Raw genomic sequence first — 23,799 nt, forward strand, 5'->3', positions numbered from 1 at the left:
GAGACAGTCTCCCTGTAGCCCCAGCTGGCCTACAACTCACTATGTAGATCAGGTTGGCCTCTATTTCAGAGATCCACCTGTCTCTGCCTCCCCAGTGCTGGGATTAAAGGTGTGTATCACCATGCCCGACTGAAATAATTTAAACACAGAAACAGAAGTTTACTACTGAAAATATCTAACACTTAGTTCAGTTTCAGAAACCGATGTCTTTGACGATCAGATGCAATTTAATTCTGACCAAAATCATGGTGGTGTTGCTTCCAGAAATGCTATTGAAGTGATTAATGATTTAAGATGCACGGACTCTAGCAAAAATATTTAAGGATCAGAATTTTTAGTCAAAGTCTAAAATTCAGATAATGCTTCTGAAAAATCTAAGCCCTTTCATTTACATTTATACATTCTCTTACCATATCAGAATGACCATTTTAATATTTTTTATTGTGTTCCAGTCCAGTCCAGCGAAGTGATAGAGCAGAGTTTCTATATCAGTTTTTAGGGCATGCATAAAACTGAGGCCCAGAGGAAGGAGAAAGATGGACCTGATGTCACTGTGACACAGCTGAGAAGAAGAATAAAATCTCTTAATTTTCAATCTGAGGCTCACTGATTAAGCAGACCTTGTGATTTCACATCTCTATTATGAGTTTCAGTTCCTACTGGGTAGACTCAGCAGTTGAAATACTGGTTGTATGAAGGAAAGCGCCATCGTACAAATTCCTTTTGTGATGACAGAATATTTACAATTAAAAATTAACTTGGAAAATGAAATATTCTATTATGAAATAATCCATCTTGAAAAACATCTCTCAAATTTGAGAAATTTTCAGCTATGAAATCACATACATGACTTGAATGGTTGCTATCATTCCTTCAGAATTATCAATTCATATGCACTCATATAAAATGTTTTACTAATGGTATTAATAGGAAATACTAGTAAATTACAATTCATTTTGAAGAATTCAAGCTGCTTAGGAGCCTAAAAAGTATAGTTAAGCATGAAAGTTAAGGTAATTTGAGATTAAAAATGACAAATGTCACAAATGTCAAATTTTCCTAATTGTAATCTAGCACCCCATTTTCTTCTACATAGAAACTATTCCTACCCAACTATGGAAGCACAGGCAGGTGTCCAAAGAAAGCGGTTTGACTAATTCAATGGTCACTGCACATTAGGTGTAGTGTGAATTGAATGTATTGCAACTAAATCTAATCCAGGCTTCAAACACCCTGACAATCAAAGAGGAAGATTTACTGTGCGGAGCTCTTTACAAGACCCTTTGATGGTGACGTATAGAGCAACATGTGTTGTGTAAATAACATCTATCCCTTTTGTAGCAACATTTCCCTTTAGAACTAGTTAGAAAATATTTCTTACTCCCTGATGACCTACATTATATATTGTTTATTAGCATACTTCAAGCATTATTCCTGATATGTGACCTTGCTGAAAAACAAAGACACATAAAGTTAATGGCTAGTCTTTTCTCTTGTTAGCACAGTAAAACATACAATATGTCGAAAACTGTCTCCAAAAATGATGACTGATGAGGATGTAGGTGGAATATACTAAGGGCTTTTTTCTCTCCTAGACTAATAATAAAGAATAAAACTAGTTGAAAAGCTAAGATAATAAAATACCAGCACTCAGGACTATCCTCAAAATAAACAGATGCATTTAAAGACCTATGTAAGTTTCCCTCTCATTGACAGAAAATGCTTTTGGCACTACTGATAATTCAAAAATCTAATTCCCTCTTCCCTTACCAGTGTCTAAACTGCTATGCTCTATTTTACACTGACACAGGCACATTCTTATCTCTATATTCCTAAATCTGCAGACAGATAAGAATTTAATGTGAGGAAAAGCAACATACCTTGATTTTTAAATACTGCATCTTAAATACCCCTTAGGTTTTCCCCCAAACAAAGCAATGATATGCAAATTGTGGTGTGGTAAGAGTTCCTATGAAAGACATGGTGGAATATTCATTTTCACCTCTATTTGTTAAAAAAAAAAGTCACATTAAATGGCCTTTAAAGCAGTCATTACTATAATTATAGATTCTTAGCAAATATATGAAAGCATCCCACACCTGTACACCATCCTTTATGTACAGGGACAACATAACCTGTGAACCCTGAGCCTTGGAGAACTCATCGATTTAGAGATGAGCCCATTTCACTGCAGCACAGCTGGCACTGTGGGGGGATCTGCTCTTATTCTAAGCCCAAATCTGCTTTTCCGCTGCTTCCAACCACTGGTTCCAATCTATGCCTGCCGTGGCTACAAGAGCAGAGTAAATCCCCTTGTACTAAGGACAGTTACATTAACCCCTTTTCAGATGGAGAACAGGAGCACCTTGCCATAGAAGCTTGAAAAGACTCTCCATCACAGCTATCTTCCTCCAGTTAGTGTCTAATAAACAGAACCCCAAGAAGCAGAATGCTCCAGGAGTGACCTGACCTTGCAGAGTGCAGGACTGTCACCTCCTTCAGGACAATTACCTCCATTTATGTAAAAGACAACAACAAAAAAAGTCAAGTGTGATAATGCCTCTTAAAAGCAGATGAAGTAGAAACAGAACTTCCATTGTTTGGGCCCCAGATTGGCCTTGATCAACGCTTAGGATGTCAATTTACTTGAAATGTTAATTTAGTACCATTTTTAAAAGAGACTTTTTTTTCATTAGCCTTTTTAAATGTGCTACTTGGGAGTGGGATTGTCATTTCCTGATTGTTCTCTTTTGTTTTCTGATACTGATAGATGTAATTATCAAGGATACAACTTTTTCCAGCACCTCATTATTTTTGATTGATTTTGAGAACAATTTAAATGTGCCTCTTTGACATTCTTGTTTTCAGTGATACTCCAGTTAAGGTACTCAGAGACTTTCAGAAAAGAGCATTTCATAAGTTAAAAAAAATGACTAAAGATCTCTAATAATGTATAGTTTTTAAAATTCTTTCCTGCTTAACTCTATCTCCTTCCATTTGATCTCTACCATTAGTATTTAGACCACATTTTGTTTTACCAAACTAAAAAAATAACTAAAAAAATTTAAATTATGCTTTGTGGCTGGAAATTGCTTTGACTTTTTAAAAACACAAGATAACAAAGAATTTAAAATAAATCAGTGAGTCCATAGTAATCCTCAAATTTAGAAAACCAACCTCAGTTGCTATCATAGGTAACTACTAAACAAATCTTTGTGTCCCTTTACTCCCTCCTTCTCTCCCCACTCCCCCCGTACCCTCCCTCCCTCCATCTCCCTTCCCTTTCCTGTTGATTGCTTGCTTGTTTTGAAACAGAATCTCACAGTGTATCTCAGGTGACCTCAAACCTGCAATTCTCCTGCCTCAGCCTTCTAAGTTCTGAGATTACAGATGTATGATACCACACTTGGTGACATAAATTTCTTTTTCTAAAACTTGGGTCAAAGGGTCAGAAGTACATGGCTTTTCAAGAAAGGAGTACAGTTCATGAATACTTGATGGGGAGTTCTGGGTAGGAAAGTGATAGCAGAAGAGATAGCAAAATTAGAAATTCACCATTTTGCAGTGATTTGAATAATCATTAAGAGCTGCTGAGACTACTGGGATAAAGGTTATTCTGAGATACTCAGATACTCAGATTTCATCCTTTGATCATTTGGAAGGGATACAGGTGCTTTATGGTGAGGTTTGTTGGTGGCAATCACTGTAAACACATGATTTAGCTCATTTTAATAAAAGAGCAACCTAACACTGCGAGACTCCTGATGTATGAGAGTATACAACACCACCGTAAAGAGTCTTATCTAAAATATGAACCTGAAGCTATAGAATTAACAGTCTAGTTCTAAGTAAATAGAGGGTCAGATGTTCAAACATTATGCTGAAGAAAAAGAAAAGAAACCCAGAATATTCTTCTAGGGAACTGATATCTATTATCTTAAAAAAAAAAAAAATCCATGAAGGTCAGGAAAGGTGACCATTTTTAGATGACTCAAAAAGATTTACTCATTAACTGTAGTATACACGATATGACTTGGGGATAAGGGCCAGAAAAGGTTTTGAGGCAAATGGGGAAATCCTGAATATAATCTGGTTATTAGAAGTTATTAGGGAAATTAGAGTATCTTTCTTAGATATAAAGATGATATGGTAGGTAGTTGGAAAATGTCCTTTTTGCCAGGAGAATCAAGTTGAATATCGGGGTGAAATGACTTGAATATCGGGGTGAAATGACATGATGCTTCTAAGTGAACTCTTCTGATAATCAGAGGAAAAGAAAGTCTACAAAGTAAACTGGCTACAGGTCAATACTGCTACATTTAGGTGCATGCCTGAGAACTGTGATACATACAGGGATGGAAAATAAATGAAGTTTTCATAATGTGCTGCTTTATCATGCTAAACTGAAACTAATTAACCCATCTATGCCATTCATTCTACAAACTTCTACTCAGAATGCACCAAAAATATTTTCTGCTTATAGGTTATAAGTAGCTTTGCCAACCCTTTTTAGTATCTTAATGAGCATTTTAAACACAAATCTAATGTCTAAACTTTAAGAGGTCAGGAACTGTAGCTCCAACTCATTTGTAAAATCAAGTAATATTAAATTCTTATAATTACAGCATACTTTCCAGTTTGCAGAAAATTCCTACATATAAAGAAAGCTTCCTTGTAACAATCTTGTAGGAGTAGGTAAAGGAGGAATTGTTATCCAAATCCCCAGATTAATTGGTTACTTGTCCAAAGTCATCAGGATCCTGAACAAAGTCAGGATTCTGCTAGAACCTCCCCCCCCACACTGCATTTTAACACAGTCCATTCTCTGCAGGTAAGTGCACAATTGCATTTTGAGAGCAGGCTTCCCTGAGGATCGTGGCATGCTGGTTTTGAGAGTGTCAGACAGAGATAGTCTGAAAACAGCTTCTAAGAAGGAAGGGGCTTCTTGTTACCTTGGTTCCTGATCACATTCCCTTTACTAAGATCGCCAGGGTAGAACAGGTTCAAAAGCTCTTGCAGTCTGTGGCAGGCTTTCCTTTTGCTCTCAATGTTCTGCAGTTTTATTGCCATATTTTAACTAGGTATATATATATATATACATATATATATATATATGTATATATATATATGTGTGTGTGTGTGTGTGTGTATTTGTTCTGATAAATATTAAAGAACATCTTCAATCTGAGATCGCATAGATGTCTTCAATCCCCAAATTCTCCTATGGTCAAATTTATGTAGTTACTCTATTTCCATTCAGGGCTATCAGAATTCCCAGGAGACAGACACTGGAGCCCCTCCAAGCTCCTCCCTTATTGCAAGTGCTCTTTCATGTGTATTTAAAAAATCAGAACCATCTGGGTTCTAATCCAGGTGAATTCTGCCCTCTGGTCCTCCACGGCTATTCATTCTACCAAAGCTTCAGTCCAATGACTAGCTTTCATTCCTAATTTCAGGTAGTCAAATCTTGTCTTTGGGGGTATTTTCCAGGCTTAGATTTGTTTAAAAATTTGTCACTCTTCTTAGTGGAAATTGTTCTTGACTCATCTGTCTGAACTATTACACACGCCATCTCATTTCAAACTAGTAGTTTATTCTTTTTTGTTGTTCTTTACTAGAATTAGATTCATCCACATGTTTTGGAGCCTTGATTTGAGCCCACTTGTAATGAAAGCTGCCTTTCTGAGGTCATGCCAAGCTGTTGGACCTGAGTCTCACAGAGGGGCATTTCCTGTGCACCTGCCATGCTGCAGGAATAGAAGACACATTACACATTTATTCACACATGGAGCACATGGCTAACTCCGCTTTAAGTCAGAATTTTTTCTTTCTTCCTACCCCTTTAACTTGCCAGTTGAAAAACCCAAGTACTAAGTAATGGCAGCAACAGACAGTCATGAGAAGAAAATCTGTTCTGACTCTGCTTAATTTATTTTATTTATTTATTTATTTAATTTACTTATTTATGTGTGCATTCAATTCATGCCTGCCTACCTGCCATAATGGTGACTGAACTTAGAGCCACAGATGGACATGCTCTCTACACCCTACAACTGAGCTATGCCAGAGCCCTCAGGTGCTAATTTAGACAGCAGTCTAGAAGCTAAGCAAGGTGGCACATGCCTATAATCCTAGCATCTAGAAGCTTAAGACAGACCAAGAGTTCAAAGCTGGCCTGAATTATACAATAATACACAAAAAACTTGTAAAAATAGATCAATCAATAAATAAGTCAACAAACAAAAAAATACATAGGTCTGTCTTTGTCTTATGAGGATGAAATGTTAAACTTCCTATTGCTAGAAGAGCCCAGCAGAAACTTGACTTCACTTGAAGGTTTTATTTGGTTTCTGAATCCAAGAAGAATGATTCTGCACTTGACTAAGTCTACTTGGCTTCCTACATTTATATTTTATCACCATTACTGTATGTTTGGAAAAATCAATGCAGAAAGTCACAGCTCCATTTCCAAGGTGTCTCGTTGTCCCAGGTTTCCCGTTTCACGGTTTCAAGCATGAAACGGCCAGTCTCAAACTGTGTTAGAACCCTGACGTTAGGATGTTGTACAATGACGCTATAAAAGGTTCAGCACAATTATTCCAGCAACGTTAGTAGGAACGAAACTCTAGAAAGTTCTTTCTGTCTGCAATTAGTTGCTATTTAGTGGCTTCATCATTCAGCTGGGCAGCAAGTCATTTAATGACTATAAGTCTTAAGTTTCCATCCCTGTAAATTAAAAATAACAAAACTCATATCTCAGATTTATGTGAGAAACAAGAATTATATAAAAGTGCCCACTATGTAGCATGGCAGCATTAAACAGTAGCTGCCTTTATTACTCTTTACTTGACAGGTTATTTGGGGAGGTAATGAAATACAATACAAACAGTCTGGCACACAAAGATGCTTCTCAAAGGTTGGTTCTCATCCTTTGGAGTGGACTTTGCAATCACATTAAAATTTCTTTCAATTAAAATCTGACAATTTAAATTTTATGACAAGTAACAAGAGTTCAAATGTTTATTTTTAAAAGCTTAATCATTAACAGAATAAAGGATAACACAAGTTAGTGATAAAGTGGAGCAATGGAAAGGAAGAGGGGTAGTAACACTATACAAAATGCCTCAAACTCAGCCTGGGAGGATGGCCCTGTTGGTGAAGGGCACACCCCGAAGGATGAGGCCTGGAGGTTCCTCTGTACCACCTGCAGGCGTAGCAGTCCCCCTGGAATACCGGAGCCTGTAATCCCGATTTTGGGGGGCAGATACAGGTTATCTCTGGAACAAGCTGGCTCATTAGAGAAGCCAAATCAGTGAGCTCTAGATTCAAGTGAGAGACCTTGCCTCAATATACCAGGTGCAGAGTGATTGAGGGAGACACCCAATGTCAACTTCTAGTCTCCAAAAGCGTGTAGACACAGGTACATGCATACCCCCACATACATGTTCTCACATAGGCAAACAACACATGCTCACTCATCATGCCACACACACATACAAAAGGTCAAAATAGTTAATGGAAAAAAGCAGTTTTCAAGGCCTGTAGTAATACAAATTCTAAAATCAAATATATTAATTACAAATTATATATGTACATGTACATATATATATATACACACATACATACATACAGACACATTTCAGGTCAGTAGCACCTTTAGAAGGCAGTATTTTATTAGTATGTAAAGGGACATTGTATGTGATTGAAAGTAATAAACTAGCAGCTCTGTACAAATACTCAATAATTTAGACATTTTACTAATTTAGCCTAGCCATTTTCCAAGTAATGGTGAATTAGTATGAAAATAAGTCATTTAACAGAGATAGAAAAGTTGCTGAAAAGCAATCATGTTACTAATGGTGACAAGCCTGCCCACACATTCCACTGAAAAATGCAAGTATCAATATTCTATTGGGTAATCTTATGGTAGTTGAAAGAAAGACCTTATTACCTTAAAGATGTGGTTACTATTTTGAAGTGAGGACTAGCCAGTATTTGATAGAATGCCCAGCACAAGGAAAAACCTTAATAATCAAGAGGAATTGATATGCTCTCTGAACTCAAGGATTACAGTACACTCTGGGCAAGGAAATAAACAAACTCTTAAAAGTATTTCACCTAAAGAACATGGCAAAAACATTCCAGGACCAAGTGTCTTTGTTGGTATATAGTGAATCAAAGACAGCTAAAACAAGTCAGGTAGGGACAGATTAATATGGCTCAGAAGAGTCAGAGTAAACTCCATGGGAGGCGATCTACAATATAAAATGGAATAATTCTCTGGAGTCCAAATCTATTACAAAGTGCCTACCACATGCCAGGAAAGTTGCTCATTGTTTGGTGGGGCATTTGATGGATTGAGAAGAACAAATCAGAAGAGAAACAAGGTCAAAGAAGATTGCTCTGGCTAACTGGCTAGACGGAAACCAAGGCAGAAAGATGAAACCTTATCTACTTAGTAAGAATTCTGGACAAGAATCTTTAAACTTATTGAGTTGCAATTTTTTATAGTATTTGGAAAAATATTTGTTTAAGCATACTTATTTTTACAAATGAAATCCAAAACACCACAAAGATTAAAATTTAAACTACCACTAACTTCAGAATCAAGGACTAAAATAGTCAAACCATTTCTTCAATTTTTTATTGGATTCTCTTTTGAATATTAGCTAAAACATTTTCTTTCCAAAGGTATCATCAAAAGTCAAAATTTAGGACATAACCGTCTTCAAAAAAGTCTGACAAATATTCACTGAACAAAAAAGGAAAACCCAAACTGTCATTTCAGGTGGAGTTATACCCATGGGTTATACCAAGCAAATCTTATGGCAGAAATTTAGTACTTTGAAAACCATAAATGAAGAATCATTTTAAAAATTAATACAGAATAACGAAATTATGACTTCAAGTTCAAAATTAATTTTTGTCTAAGAAATTTCCTTCATAGTTTTCTATGTACTTGAACTTGATGCCTCATGTCAAATACTGGCTTTGATTCCAAGTTTCCTGTGGAGAGTGATGACTCCCTCAGCTGAGTTATTCATCTTGAAACCTGTTTCTCTTGATGCACGTTGCAGTGTTATTCCCTAGGGAGGCCATTTATGTCCCACTTTACCCAGGCCCCTGAGACCCTTCAAGTTATTATCTTTTTATGATCTCATTTAAAGTTAGGAGTTCAGCTCCTTTGTCCCTATCTCATGGCCAATGTAATCTACCTTAATCAAAGCTCTTACACTATTTGTCCATAAGGCGAGAAGTCAATATATTTCATTTACTGCTTGACTACTGGTAAGTGTAGTCAGTCATCTACACTCATTACCTTCTTCACACGGCACTACCTACGATGGCCCACTTTGGCCTCCAAAGCTCCCTACCACTACACATGGTACCAGAAACCAGTGAATTAGAAGAGGCTATACAACAGACTAGATTTTAAAACACAAATGAGGGGGTAGAGAGATGCCTCACTGGTTAAGAGCCCTGGCTGCTCTGAGGACCCAGGTTCAGTTGCCAGAGCCCACATAGTGGCTAACAATCATCCATAAATTCAGTTCTACGGGATTCGACGCTCTTTTCTGATTTCTGTGGGTATCACATAACATAGGTGCACTTACATACATGCAGGTAATACATTCATACACATAAAATAAAAATAATAAAATATTTTTAAAAACACAAATGAAAAAGGTTGAGAAGTCTAACTCATTCTGAGTGAAGACAGAGAATTTGCTTCTAGTTGCTCATGGCTATACTATGTTCTTAGTGCCCAGATTAAAGAGGGTCACAATTCTTAGGAAATTTCAGTTAACTTCTGCTCTCTTTTGTAAATAATGTTCGTGTCATACAAGGATAAAAAAAAAACAAAAACGAAGGCAATGAGGCATTATATATTGATTCTTTCATAAATAAAAATCTGAAGAGGAAAGAAAGAAGTCAAAATATTTCACTTACACCATATTAAAGGCTGTTTTTATCATCAGCTATTCTGATCTTAAACCGGTTGCTTTCGTCATAAAAGTCATTGGTGAATTTACACTGACGGACATTTGGGTACAAATGCCTGAATGAATAGGACTTAACATTCGTGAAAGAATACATGAGGTCTGGTGGGGGGGATGCACATTGGGGGGGTTTAAATTTGATTAAGAATTGTATGAAATTACAAAAGCTCAATTAAAAAAAAGTCATTGGAACCTCTCTTCTGTCTCATGGTTGTCAGAATGAAGAGCTGAACCTGGTAGGTAGGGCAATGAGTATTTGCATAGGCCAAGAACAGGGGCACAGTGTACAGGTCCCTCAGCATTAACTCCACCACATATCCTTAGGGACCCAATTCTGAGGGTTGATGGCACTATTTACAATCCATAAACCAGGAGAATGTCATGAGGTAGAAAACGTATTCTCAAATTTCATGAAGAAGTATTTTCTTGGGCTTGGGAAACGGCTCAGTTGGTAAAGTATTTGCCTTGCAAGTGTTAAGATCTGAGTTTGGGTTTCCCAGAACCCATGTAAAAATCCAGCTGTGGTGGCATGTGCGTGTAATCTCAGTGACAGAGAGATGAAAGGCAGAGACAGGCAGATCCTTGGAGCTCAATGGCTAGCTAGGCTAGCCTAATTGGTGAAGTTCTAAGTCAGTGAGAGACCTTGTTACAACTGAAAGGTGGATGGTGTTTGAGGAATGATATTGAACTGTCTCTGACCTCACATGTATATATGCTTTCACACATGCACCCACACCTAAACATGTGCACACACACACACACACACACACACACACACACACACATTTTATTGAGTATGTGATCTCTGTTCCAAAACAAGCTGAGAACTTAGGTAGGTTTATTAACCCTTATCACTGATCACTGAAAAAAGAATCATAGATATCAAAAAATATAAGAAAAAAAAATTTCTTGCTAAATCATGATTCATTTTAATTCTATAATAATAATAACTACGTGTTTATTAGACAGGGAATGAGAGAGAGGAAAGATAAATAATGCTTAGGTGGTGTGACAATACAGAAGGAAATGTATTATTTCAAAAGCCCACTGAAAAATACACATACAATATATGTATATGAGCACATGTGTACAGCTGAAGGCCATATAACAAGAAACACAGTGCCAGACAGGAAAAACTTCCCTTTGAGTTGTTGGTCAGGGTAGTCCAAGAGACTCCCAAAATAACACAGCCTATTGCCTCAGCCCTTGATTTCTTCCCAGAACTCAAAGGTAAGACTCTACTGCTGAAAATAAGACATATTTTCAGACACACGACTTGAAGTGATGGAGCTGGAACTGAACTGGAAGCCTCCTCCCTGAAGACTAGCTCTCATAGTGTCAAAAGATACTAACCAAGATGCTAAGGAAGGAAAAAAAAAAAACCAATCATTTGTCTAACCTCAGTGGTAAAGCCCAATTACCAAAACAATGACCAGCACAACAGTTTATCTTTATTGGTGTAGTTAGTGGCACTTTTATCTTGGGGATAATCAACAGCTATGTAATTGGACTTACAGCCAGATAAATGGGAGGGAACTCATGTGTGGTACTGTAAACATAGCCAAATACACATGGCTGGAGAGGTCATAGCTCCTAGAGAAAAACCTACATTTCTGTCTGTCATATCCCTAGACAAAAGTAACTTCTTACTGTATCATAAATACGTATCCTTATATTTACAGAGAATATATCTCTCATCACTCATCAAAGAAGCTTCTTATTGCAAGAGATGGAAACTATTTCAGGGTTCCACAACTAGTCAAACACAGAGAATAACCATTTGTGAGGTGCCTAGTTCTAAGGGACACATCTACAAGGAACCTCTACACCTAAGGCTCATGGAATATGGTGGAACAGGGGTTAGAGAGAAATTAATGTATCTCTCAACTCTCACCCACAAAATGTCTTCATGCAACAGATGGTGATTAACACAGAAAGCTGCAACTTGCCAAAATGGAGAGAATAAGAGACTGTTGAGTGCGTGTCCCTGGAAAGGACTCCTATATTAAACCTCAGCTACCCAGGACTCAGGGACCATTGCAGAAGAGGAGGTGGAAAGATTGTAAGAGTCAGGGGTGGTGGATGACCAAAAGGAAACAGTTTTCCAGGCTTCTGGGAACTTGCTCATATGAACTTACTGCAACGTTGACCCCATGCACAAGACTCATGCATACTCAGGCCAGAAAAAAAAAATCATAGAACTGAGGAAATGGGTAAAAATTCCCAATGAGGAACCATCAGCAGCTGATCATTGCTGGGTGTGGGAGAGTTGATTTTCTTTAAGGGAGTGATAGTTTGACCAGACTCTAGTGGATGAACTTATACCGAGGGACATCTGAGGACACAAACTTGACTCAATAGGCCTTAACACAGATGACAGAATGTATGAACTCTGGGGGGGGGGTACGGATGGGGGTATCTAAGTGTGATTAAAATGTATTAGATGAAGTGCAAAAATTCAATAAAATATATATTGAAGAAAAAAATTACATGCTTTATCAGAATTATTTCAACAATACAAATCTACACGTTAAAGGTTATTAACTCTTCAAGGGTAAACAGAGGGCTTGAATTTATCCATCTTATATGTACTATAATACATAGCTGACTATTTACACATGACACATGAGTCATACATGTTCATTGTAAAATTTAAACCCTTTCTTACACATATTCTCATTTGTTTGTTTTTATTTATTGATTTATTAATTTTATTTTATTTTTGTGGCACTGGGGATTGAACTGAGGGCTTTGTCCCTGTTAGGCTAGTGCTCTACTCTGAGCCATGTCTCTAGCATGTCCCTTTCTCTTTACATGAATGCTCCCACTCCCAGGAGTCCTGGTTATTGTCTTCTCTTCTAGTCCTGCGTCCCCCTTCTACTGTTCTCCCAACAGCTTCCTGTCTTAGGCACAGGACATATTCCCCTTTATTCTGGTCATTCCAGATGCCCAGGTGTGTCCCCGAGTCACCTCTGGAGCTTGTTGCTTTTCTCCCCTATGAGGTATCTTACTGTATTTTCCACCCACACTCAGTAGTGCCTGTTTTTGCTTCGTTCTTCCTGTAAGCATCCAGAATTCTGCTGCTGTCTCCCATACCTTCCACCGGAGCAACGCTCCCATGGAGGCAGGTCACACCACCATTTCTATTCTCCTTCAAATTGCTGAAAAAACCCACCTGCTTCAAAAAGCTGGTTAGTTAGCAATTACACTGCAGTGTTGTGGGTGTAGACTTTATTATTCCTGTTGTTTGTACTAAGTTTTTCAGGATAAAGTTTCCTTCCTCTCACCTATGTAAAACGTGATGTGTAATTCAAAGGCATTAAATGGACAGTGAAAAGGTTCTTTTGTTCCTTTGATTTTATTGAAATTATCCAGGTTTTTCAAGGGTTTCCTCATTCATTCATGCCAAAAAATAAAAACTTCAAAAAACAGAAAATCATCTAAATAGCCTTCATATTTTCTTTTTTTCCATTTCCATATGTGTGTGGTGTGTACATGTGTTTATGCATGTTTGCAGGTGTGGGGCACACATGTGTGGATGTATGTGCACCTGGAAGCCTGAGGTTGACGTCGGGAATCATCCCTATCATTCTTCCAACATATTCATTGGGACAGGGTCTCTCAATCAAACCCAGAGCTCACTGATATGGCTAGTCTATCTGGCCAGTTTGCTTTGGGGAATCCACTGTCTTTGCCCTCTGAGGCTGGGAACTGCAGATGGGCTGCCATGCCTACTGGACACTAAAATGGATTTAGAGGATCTAAACTCCAGACCTCATGATTGCTAGGCAATTGCTTAGCCACTGAGCCATCTCCCCAGCTGTATCCATCACATTTTCAAAGGTAATATTAATAGTACTAATTTCTCTAGAGTAGCATGGACTGTTAGGGTGGAAAATGACTAGTGAGCTCATTTACTTTGAATTTCCTCATCAAGACAAGCTGTGGTTCACAGAGATGAAGTGACCTTGCCCATGACTCACACAAAGCACTAAGCTTGGTTTAGAATTCAGAGTGCTGTGAACACATTCACCCATGTGGTGCAGGAGTCCATTTACGTAAGGGAATCAATACAGAGTGCCAACAGGACCCTCCATGTTGCTGACAATTTATCACAGCTCCTCTGGGCACCAGAGGTCAGAACCATTTCTGTAAAATCATGTATTCCTTGCCAATTCCTGCCATGACCTTCCGCCTTCTTTGAGGAATCTTTTCTCCCATGCACACTTCAGAACAGCTTATCCAAAATGCTGGAGACCAGAAGTGCTTCAAGCAAAGATGTGGTTCTGCTTTTTCCAAAATTTTGGAATATCTGCATATGGGGAAGTCATGGAGATGGGATCCATGACTAAATATTTTAAACATCTTCTACACCTAGCCCATTCCATATAATATTTTTAGTTTACTTATTTTGACTGTGACAGAAGCCCTGAGGTTAGATGTGGAATTTTCCACTGAAGGTGTCATGTTGGTGATCAAAGTAATCATAGAGCATTTCAGATTTCAGAGTTTTGGATTAGGGCTGATTGAACTGTATGGTCTTTAAAAGCATCTACTCATTTTACCATCCGTGGTTTCTGGATACCTGATGAGCAGTGTCTGTTTCTTTCTTTAGCTCCTGTACCTGGCATACTGCATGACAGGGCAGCATTATGAAGCAGTATGTGAACCTTACAGAAGGGAGCTGATGTCACAGAAATGTATGGAGAGGACCAGATGCTGCCACCAAACACACCTAGACCTTGTATCATATGAGTAGATAGGATCTTCCTGTCTCCCTTCATATTATCCCAGAAACATTGTTTTAGATATGAAAAAGTTCTGCACACTGTCCGTAACTCCAGTTCCAGGGGATCCAACAGCTTCTTCTGTCTTCTGCGGGCATTGCACGACAGGGGTGCACTTACCTGCATGCAGGCAATACACACATACACACAAAATTAAAAAAATAATAAACTATTAAAAAAATAAAATGTTCTGCACAACTATTATTGATATATCTTATAAAAAGCTAGAAAGAGTGCATTTAAAAATGTTCAAGAAGATAATCTGGGAAATAACAGGGTCCCCCCCCCAAATGATCTGTTGACAAAACTCTACCACAGAGTAACACATGAATGGAGGGCAGTGTTCAGAAAAAGTTGACCATATCAAATATGACATCTAATAAACCCTTAGTATCGTTCTTTTTTTAGAAGACTTTTTGTTAGAGGTCCAGGTAACAACTCTTTTATTATTTTGAAAGACATTTTGGAATACTATCGGTGGATATTTTAACTAGACATTTAACTAACTACCTAACTCTTCATCATCTTAACCAATACCCAATCTGTGTTTGCCTTTGTCTTTATATTTATTGAATAAATGATTTGCCTTTGTCTTTATGGTTATTGAATAAATGAATCACCTAGACTTAACTTAAACAGTGTAACATGCCATTTTTTAAATTATATCAATTTGGTATGATGAAACGTGATCTCTTTCCAAACCCAATTATGACACTAAAAGGTCTATCTTCTGGGATTGAAGCAAAAGGCCAGCAGTTAAGAGTGCCTGCTGCTCTTTCAGAGGACCAGAGTTTGGTTTCCAACACTTAAGTGTGGAGGACCAGAGTTTAGCCTCCAGCGCTTAAGTCTGGTGGTTCAGAGCCACCTGCAACTCTAACTCCAAGGGATCCAATGCCTCCACAGGCACCTGAGCTCATGTGCACAGAGCCACACACAGACATAAACACATACACGTAAAAATATGACATAAATTAAAAAGAAGAATCTGTCTTCTACAAAACCCATTTCAATCTTCTCGTCTTAATGGGTCTGAGCTACAGAGCTTTGGCACTGCCTGACAGATTTTCAGCTTTGCTATAGACTTCAGCCTTTCCTCCATTCTTTCCATCTTATGGCTTCCTTTCTTTCTCCTACTCTTTCTTTCTTTTAAAGAATAATCTTTATTAAACATGTAGTCACTCCTGATAATTAAATGCAGCATTTCTGGACATTTCAGTCTTTGTTAAAGTTCCTTTTCCCTCCCTTGCTGCCTATACCAAACTCAAAAATATGAATTCCCAAGATGATTCTGAATCTATCTTAAGATGAAGATTTTTATCAATGCCACTTGAAGTTCTAGATCATGATATATCTTTGCTTCAAAGTATCTTCCAATCACTTATTAGTAATTTTAAAATTATGCTTAAAATAAACCAGGTTATACATCAAAATGATAATTCCCAATAAAAAATACAATAAAACATTTATCATTTCCCCCAAATGTAAATATTCTGTTGTCAGTTAACTGAAAGAAATGTCAATAGATTGATTCACTCAAATGTAACTCTTTAACTACCTCTCAAACTACTCATTAGTTTTCTGCGCTTAGGCAAAAAAAAAAAAAAAAATTCGAATTTTGCTGTTTACTTGCTATGCTTTTCACAGACAATTTCTACTTGACTTAAATGATATTTCCTCATTTTTTTTTACCTCCTTGCCCTCAGGGATGTCTTTCAATCCAGCAATATTGTTGGATATTTTCCTTTCCTTTGCATGCTTTTATCTCCCATCGGGACACTCATCTGTTACTGCTGTTTTACCTTTTGTATTTATTGGTGCCTGAAACTATCTCTGACCTCAAAGCAAATAAAATAAGATTTTATGTATGTGTTTTTTGTGTTTTCTTTGCTTTTCAGTGATCAGTGCTTCTAGGTTTGGTTTTAATATTTAATTATGTTTTTCTACTTCATCAACTGTGGAAGATGCATTTTAACTAAATAAGTCATTATCCTAACAGTTGAAATTATTCTGTCATAATAAATTAATCAAAAAACGTTACATAAATAAATTATATGTATATATGCATAGACAGGAACACACGTAGACTTATACAGAGGTATCATATTAGATAAATGATGTACCATATATGTAATGTGTGTGACGTGTGCACTTTGTGTTCACTAGGAACCTTCGTAATTCAATGCAGACTCTGCACTTGATGCTAACCTTACAGAGTAGGCAGGGTATGCATAAAGCCCACTTCAGCAACAAGAAAGCAGAAGCTTAAGAAGCTTCACACAGACCTTTCTACCAACTGGTATTTGAGTTCATTTCTTGCCTAATACAATCTTTTCTTCTCCCCTATTTTACTGCATACCTTTAAACTCCCCATAGCGACCACCTCTAACAAAAACTGCACAGACTCTGTTGAAGGCTTGCTTAGGCAATGCAATGTTTAATTCAATAAAATAAATAATTTGCCTTGATATGGGAAGTTTTATAAGAGTTCATCTGCCACTCAATCTCTTTATGATGTGAATTGCATAGAGCATTAGATACTTATGAGCTGTCTTATGTTCTATTTATGTGTGGTTCTAAGAAACTGTATCAATATTTAGTTCTTAGAGAAATACTTCCCAAAGAATTGTTTTGAGCTCTATTACTTTAATCACTGAGTTTCAATTATTTGCAGGCATTTACTAAGAATCTAAATGTACAAGTCAGTCTTCTGTACACCATGGAAGATACCTAGCCAGAGCTCCCACCAGCCCTTGACCTCCTTTCCTTATGGTGTCTTCCCCATCCAACCTGCTCAACCCTACTGCCCGCCCCCATTACAGTAAGTGCTCTCCTCCTGTATCAGGACTTGGGATTTGACAGATCTCTCCAATCTGTTTGTTGTTCATACAGATACATGCAAACATATACGTATATATGAGATATATCTCTATAAATCATATAGCAATATACCTGACCAAATTATAACAATGAAAGAACAGGTTTTAGGCTCACTGACTTTTGCAGCTATGCCCTCAGTGAGAATTTTAAGCCACTGTTTTGTATTCACTGTGTTAGTATTATATTTATATTCTGTGCGTAGTGAAAGATACTGACTGTCCACCTAAGAGTTCCTATTTTTGCTCTCTTTGTTAAATACTAAATGCTTATAACGAACACACAGTGCAGGTTGTATATAAAGAGCAGCCATTAAATTTGTGTATGCCTGGCCCCAGCTTAGCTTCCCCAGTGGCTAGCCTGGTCTATCCTCTCCTCATCTGCACTGGCATTTCCCATAGTACTAATGAAGATCTGTATTTCCATGTTTTCAGGACATTGCTTTGTGATGTGGTGGTTCATATTAATTTCTCATTTTCATATTTGATAGTTTGTGTTTTTTACTGATTTGTGGCCATTTTTAACATGTTTTAAAGCTGATACTTATTTCAGTTATATAGGGGAAATGTGTGTTATCAACATGTAGCTTTAAGTGTAGCTCACTTATGTTTAATGAGGGTCAACATACCAATCATTTTATTTGTATGGTCTTACTTATGACATCATTTTCTAACCTGAGATCATAGAAATGTTTTCTCTCTTTCTTCAAGAGGTTTATGGTTGTGTCTTTCAAACACTTGTATATACAAACCACCTGGAACTAATTTTTATACAAATGAACAGGAATTCATATTGTCTGCACACAGTTAATGAAGTCAATATTCCATCCATTTTCTCACTAATGTACAAAGATGGCTGCATTCTACACAGAGGTTTTATATATGTGGATCTCTTTTGGGAAATGTCTGTTTGCTTCTATTAATTGCTGTGGACCAATTATAAACTGACTAGATTGTAGGACAAATCCTCTCCTGTCTATTATTTTCCATCAAGAGTATCTTAACTATTGTTTGTGGAGAGTCTACACCATGCAGGCTGTCCTCAAACTTTTAATCTTCCTGCTTCAGCCTCCTAAGTGCTGGGCTTACAGCAGCTGTGTATCCAATGCCCAGTATTTTTGTTCTTCTCAATGTTTCATTCTGTCATTCACACTTTAAAATCACTTGTTAAGTTGCAAAAAAACAAAAATAGGAAAAGTTGTAAAAGCCTGCTGAAATTCCCAATGAAAATATCACTGAATCTACAAATCAATTGATCAATTTAGGGATAAAAAACAAAACAAAACAAAAAAAAGAATTTAGGGTTAACTGACAGACTTATAATGCTAAGGATTCTGATCCAAGAACAAATTATATCTGATCACTTATTTAGGTCTTTTAAAACATCTCTCAGTAATACTTAATCATATTCTATATAAATGTTTTACATATTTTATAACTTTTATCTTTAAATATAAAGTTTTGTGTCTATTATAAATCAATTATTTTAAAACTCATATTTTCTCTGGTTTTCTCGTTATGCGTGAATAAACAGTTGATGATCTAAATAAGGTTTTGTTAGCCAGCAAGCGTGTTAATATTTGTCTTTCGATTCTTCAGCAACAAGTCTGTGATGCAGCCAGGGAAGGCTCTTTGGGTTTTCATTAAATACAAAGACATATGCTCTGCGTGTGATAGCTTAATTTGTTTTCAATTTTTGTGCTACATTTAAATATGTAAATTTATTTTAAAGCTGCCTTCCTTTGTTGGTTAGGTTACCCAAAAAGCCTGATCAGTGATTTGAATTGTGAAACACTGATTGTAGTAAAACTTTTCAATTAATTGTAATGGTTGCTGAAGATAATAATTTAAATAGTCTTTATTTCGTTAAGGGAATTACTGCTCATTCCTAGTATAGAATTTTAAATCATGAAATGATGCTGAATTTGTCTGCAACCCTTGAGAGAAACATGCAATGTATCTTCTTTAATTTGTTGATGTGGTAAATGAATCAACCTCCAGAGCTTGAGTCAACCTTGCATTTTTGTGATAAGTCCGTTTTAACCATGGCATATCATCTTATTTTGACACACTGGGGATTTCATCTCATTGCTATTTTGTTTAAAATTTTAGTATGTAAAATCATTGATAAAACTGGCCTAGACTATTCTTTTTACCATCTTGGTCTGGTTTTTATATCAATATTATAACATTCATTAAATGGGTTGGAGTGTTTGCTATTTCTTGCACTTTTTGGCATAGCTTTGAGTTTGTGTGTATTTGGGAGAACTTACTCTGAAAGCGATCTGCTTCGGGTATTTTCTTTGTAGGAAGATTTTCAAGAATTCATTAAGCTTCTTAATGTTGATAGAACTCTCTCCCTCTGTCTCTCTCTTTTAAAAAATATTTTATTATTTTATGTGTATGAGTGTATTGCCTGCATGTATGTAAGTAACCCATGTTGTGCAATGCCCACAGATGTCAGAAGAGGGCATCAGATCCCCTGGACCTGGAGTTACAGGCAAATGTTAGCCACCACGTGGGTGCTGGGAATTGAACCTGGGTCCTCTACAAGAGCAGCCAATGCATTTAATCGCTGAGCTATCTCTCTAGCCCGTCTCTCTTTCTGACATTATTCTAATACTATTTCCATACAATTAAAACTTTCCATTTAGCAGCATAAAGTTCTGCATACTATTCTCTTATAGCACTTAAACGCTGAGCCATCTCTCTAGCCCGTCTCTCTTTCTGACATTATTCTAATACTATTTCCATGCCATTAAAACTTTCCATTTAGCAGCATAAAGTTCTGCATACTATTCTCTTATATATTTCATCTTGTGCATTTTCTGGCTAAGGGGGGGGGGAACCTAACTCATAAGTAACAGACCCAATTCACACATTCATGTTCCTATTAGTCAACACATGGAGCAAGGTCAACACTTCCATTACCCAGAAGAATCCTTCCTACTACTTCTCAGAGACTTCCGTCCTAGACAGAGGCACCTATTCAGACCTTAATCATCACAGACTACTTTTGTCCATTCCTCAGTTTAGGAGGGAGCCAGGCATTATATGCAATCTATTCCTTTTTTAATACTATGTATTCAAGTCATTTGGGATGCTATATAACTCGTTTACTCTTTGTTGCCTAGTAGTATTCTATTACAAAGGGGATGAATTCACACCATTATATAAGTATACCTATTCATGCTGTGTTAACAGATATTTTGAATTATTCTAGTTTGAGGTTCATATGCATAAAACAGCATGAATATTCCTGTTCAGAACTTAGGGTAAACACACTCATTTCTTTTCATTGTAAACCTAGGAATGGATTGATAGGCATATAATAAGTTGTAGTGTAACCTTCGTATGCTCCAGATAGCAGTGCTTTAAAGCAGCTGTATGAATTGCCTCTCCCACTAGCACCGTAAGAGAATTCTTCTCATTCTCTCAGAGAAGGAATTCATAACTAATTATTTGTATTGGTCATTTTGATAGGTACGACCATTCTCCTTTTATCTTTTTAACTTCTGTAAACATGAAGTTAAGGCTCCTCTTTTTACCACTAAAATTACTTACGATCCTTTTCACTAATCTCATCAGAGGTTCTTAGCCTCTGCAAAATCCCAACATGCTGTTCTGTTGGTGTCCTTGCATAGGCTGTTGGCTCGCTTCTACATCACGATCTCCCATCTCAGCTTTCAGTTGCTCTTTCCTTCCACATTTGGGGCTCATTTGTTCCCTTTCTTGCATCATATCTCGTACTTTGAATTTGTCAAAAAAACTTACCTATTTTCTAATATGTTTTATTTTCTAATAACTTTCTAAGTGCTTTTTAAGTTACGTATTTGCTTTTAGATTTTACTTTGTTTGCCACATGTAGCCCAGGCTGGCCTTGAGCTCACCACATAGTTGAGAATAACCTTGAACTCCTGATCCTACCACCTCCATCCCCTCAGTGCTGGATTACAGGTGTGCACCACACCCAGCACCAGATTTAACCTTCTTTAATTTCCATTTTTAGGCCTTCTCTCTGCCATGTCTGGTTTTTAAACTGAATATTTATAAATTTTTAAAGATAACCTTTCACCTATAACCCTTTTGTATCTTACTGAGTGAATATAGCTGGTGCGATTTTCAATTTTGTTAAGACAGGACGAGAGTGAACGGCACCAGCTGAGCTTTGGTGTAGGAACAGGATGTAAAAGATACAAAGAGAAGACAGATTATGAAACAAGAATCCATGGTACCCAGAAGTAAAGGACTCAAGAGGCTTGGAAATGGAGAACATACAGGAAAGAGAAGCAAGTCTTCATACAAGAATGACCAGGAGAAAGACGAGTCATTGGCCAGAATGAGGGGGAAAAGAAGCTACATTTCGTGTGACAGAGAGCTAGCAGAACAGCCAACAGGTAACATGAAATGTGGAGTTGAAGACGCTTTCAATTCTCCTTGAAAACTGAAATGATAATTTTGATTATTTCTATGGGATGATAATAAGACAATGAGAAGGGGGGCAGATCAAGACTAGAGTTCGGAGCCATACGGATTAAACGGTAAGTGATGTAAGAAGTATGAGCAAAGAGAACTGGCTATTCAAGCTTTTTGTAAGTTCTCAGCAGAAGATAGAATTACAAAGTAGATGCAACAGAAATCTGTGTCCATGCCCTGTGGGAGGTGAAGTAGTGAGAGGTTCAGAATGCATCTTTCGATGATCAGACCATCTTGAATACTATATGCTATCTGGATTCATGGCTGTACACAAAACTATTCCCAATTTTGAATTTCTAAAAGGCCATTGCAAATATAATGAACATGTAAGCAAAAAAGTCCAGAACTAGAGAGAAGCACTGAAAACATTAAGGTTGGTAGCTACGTGTGGACTGTGGGTAACACAGGTGATCTAGAGGCTGGCGATGAAGACCAGAGGCAGACGACAGCGGCTGCGCCCACTCCCTGTTCTCTATGCCAAGGTCACTGACTCCCTATTCTAGAACACTGTGGATAAAACAATTATTAAACACACTACAATGACTCTAGAAGGCAGACTGGACTTGGCAGAGCATTTAGTCTATTTTAAGACTATCCTGATGTTCAAGAATTTATTTGGTTACATAAACTTCCTACTTAATTTTTAAATATGGTTTATTTGGAGAGAGCTTAACCCATTTATTTTTTTGACTCCCTATTCTAGAACACTGTGGATAAAACAATTATTAAACACACAACAATGACTCTAGAAGGCAGACTGGACTTGGCAGAGCATTTAGTCTATTTTAAGACCATCCTGATGTTCAAGAATTTATTTGGTTACATAAACTTCCTACTTAATTTTTAAATATGGTTTATTTGGAGAGAGCTTAACCCATTTATTTTTCTAAATGCCTTTAAAATTATTTATTAGATGCCTAAAATATGTTTGTTTTTAGTTTTTCTTGTGTTTCCAATCCCAGGTAGCCCAAGCTGGCCTTGAGCTCACTATGTAGTTGAGAATAACCTTGAACTCCTGACCCTACCACCTCTACCTCCTCAGGGTTGGGATTACAGGTGCGCAACACACCCAGCACCAGATTTCAGTATTTTGATTTCTATTTTTAAGGCTTCTTTGTGCCATGTCTATTCTTTTACTTGAAAATTTATGAAGCTTGGCACTCAGACACTTAAAACAGATCTTTACATGAAAGACAAATTTTGAACAGTTAGAAACTTCAAGACTTTTTAGCTTAGTTTAACATTCTCATATCAAATCTAATCCTAAAGATCATAGCACTTTTGAGGAAAATGGTCAATATATCTGTGAATTAAGTATTGGATGTGCCCTAAAACATATGTACACCGTTTTTGTTATTTTGAAGTACTCGTATTTATTCACTTATGTTCACTGAGCCCTCAGAGTAAGCTGATCAGAGTTGAGAGGTAAAAAGGTGAAGGGGGATCGACAAGTAAACAAACAATAACAAACCCTAAAAGGAAATAACATAGAGGAGACTTCAGTACAATTTGAGGGATGAGAAAGAGCCCATGGGACTAAAATGATTCCAGGTAAGAGGCAGCACACAGGTGGCAGGATCTGAGACCAATCTTGCACAGGAAACTGGCCACAGAGCACGAGAAGACGTCCCTGAATTGAGCAGAGAGCAGTATGCTGCAGTC

The 23,799-nt window shown here is 37.2% G+C and overlaps 1 protein-coding gene across 6 annotated transcripts in view; it reads right to left on the reverse strand.

Moving 5' to 3' along the window:
- The window catches only part of Znf521 (zinc finger protein 521), a 299,735-nt gene that overhangs the window by 137,692 nt on the left and 138,244 nt on the right, over positions 1–23,799 (reverse strand). The gene's annotated exons all lie outside the window — the stretch shown is intronic.

Source organism: Nannospalax galili, unplaced genomic scaffold, assembly GCF_000622305.1.
Source record: "Nannospalax galili isolate Female #2095 unplaced genomic scaffold, S.galili_v1.0 scaffold162, whole genome shotgun sequence".
In the NCBI taxonomy this organism is placed as follows: Eukaryota; Metazoa; Chordata; class Mammalia; order Rodentia; family Spalacidae; genus Nannospalax; species Nannospalax galili.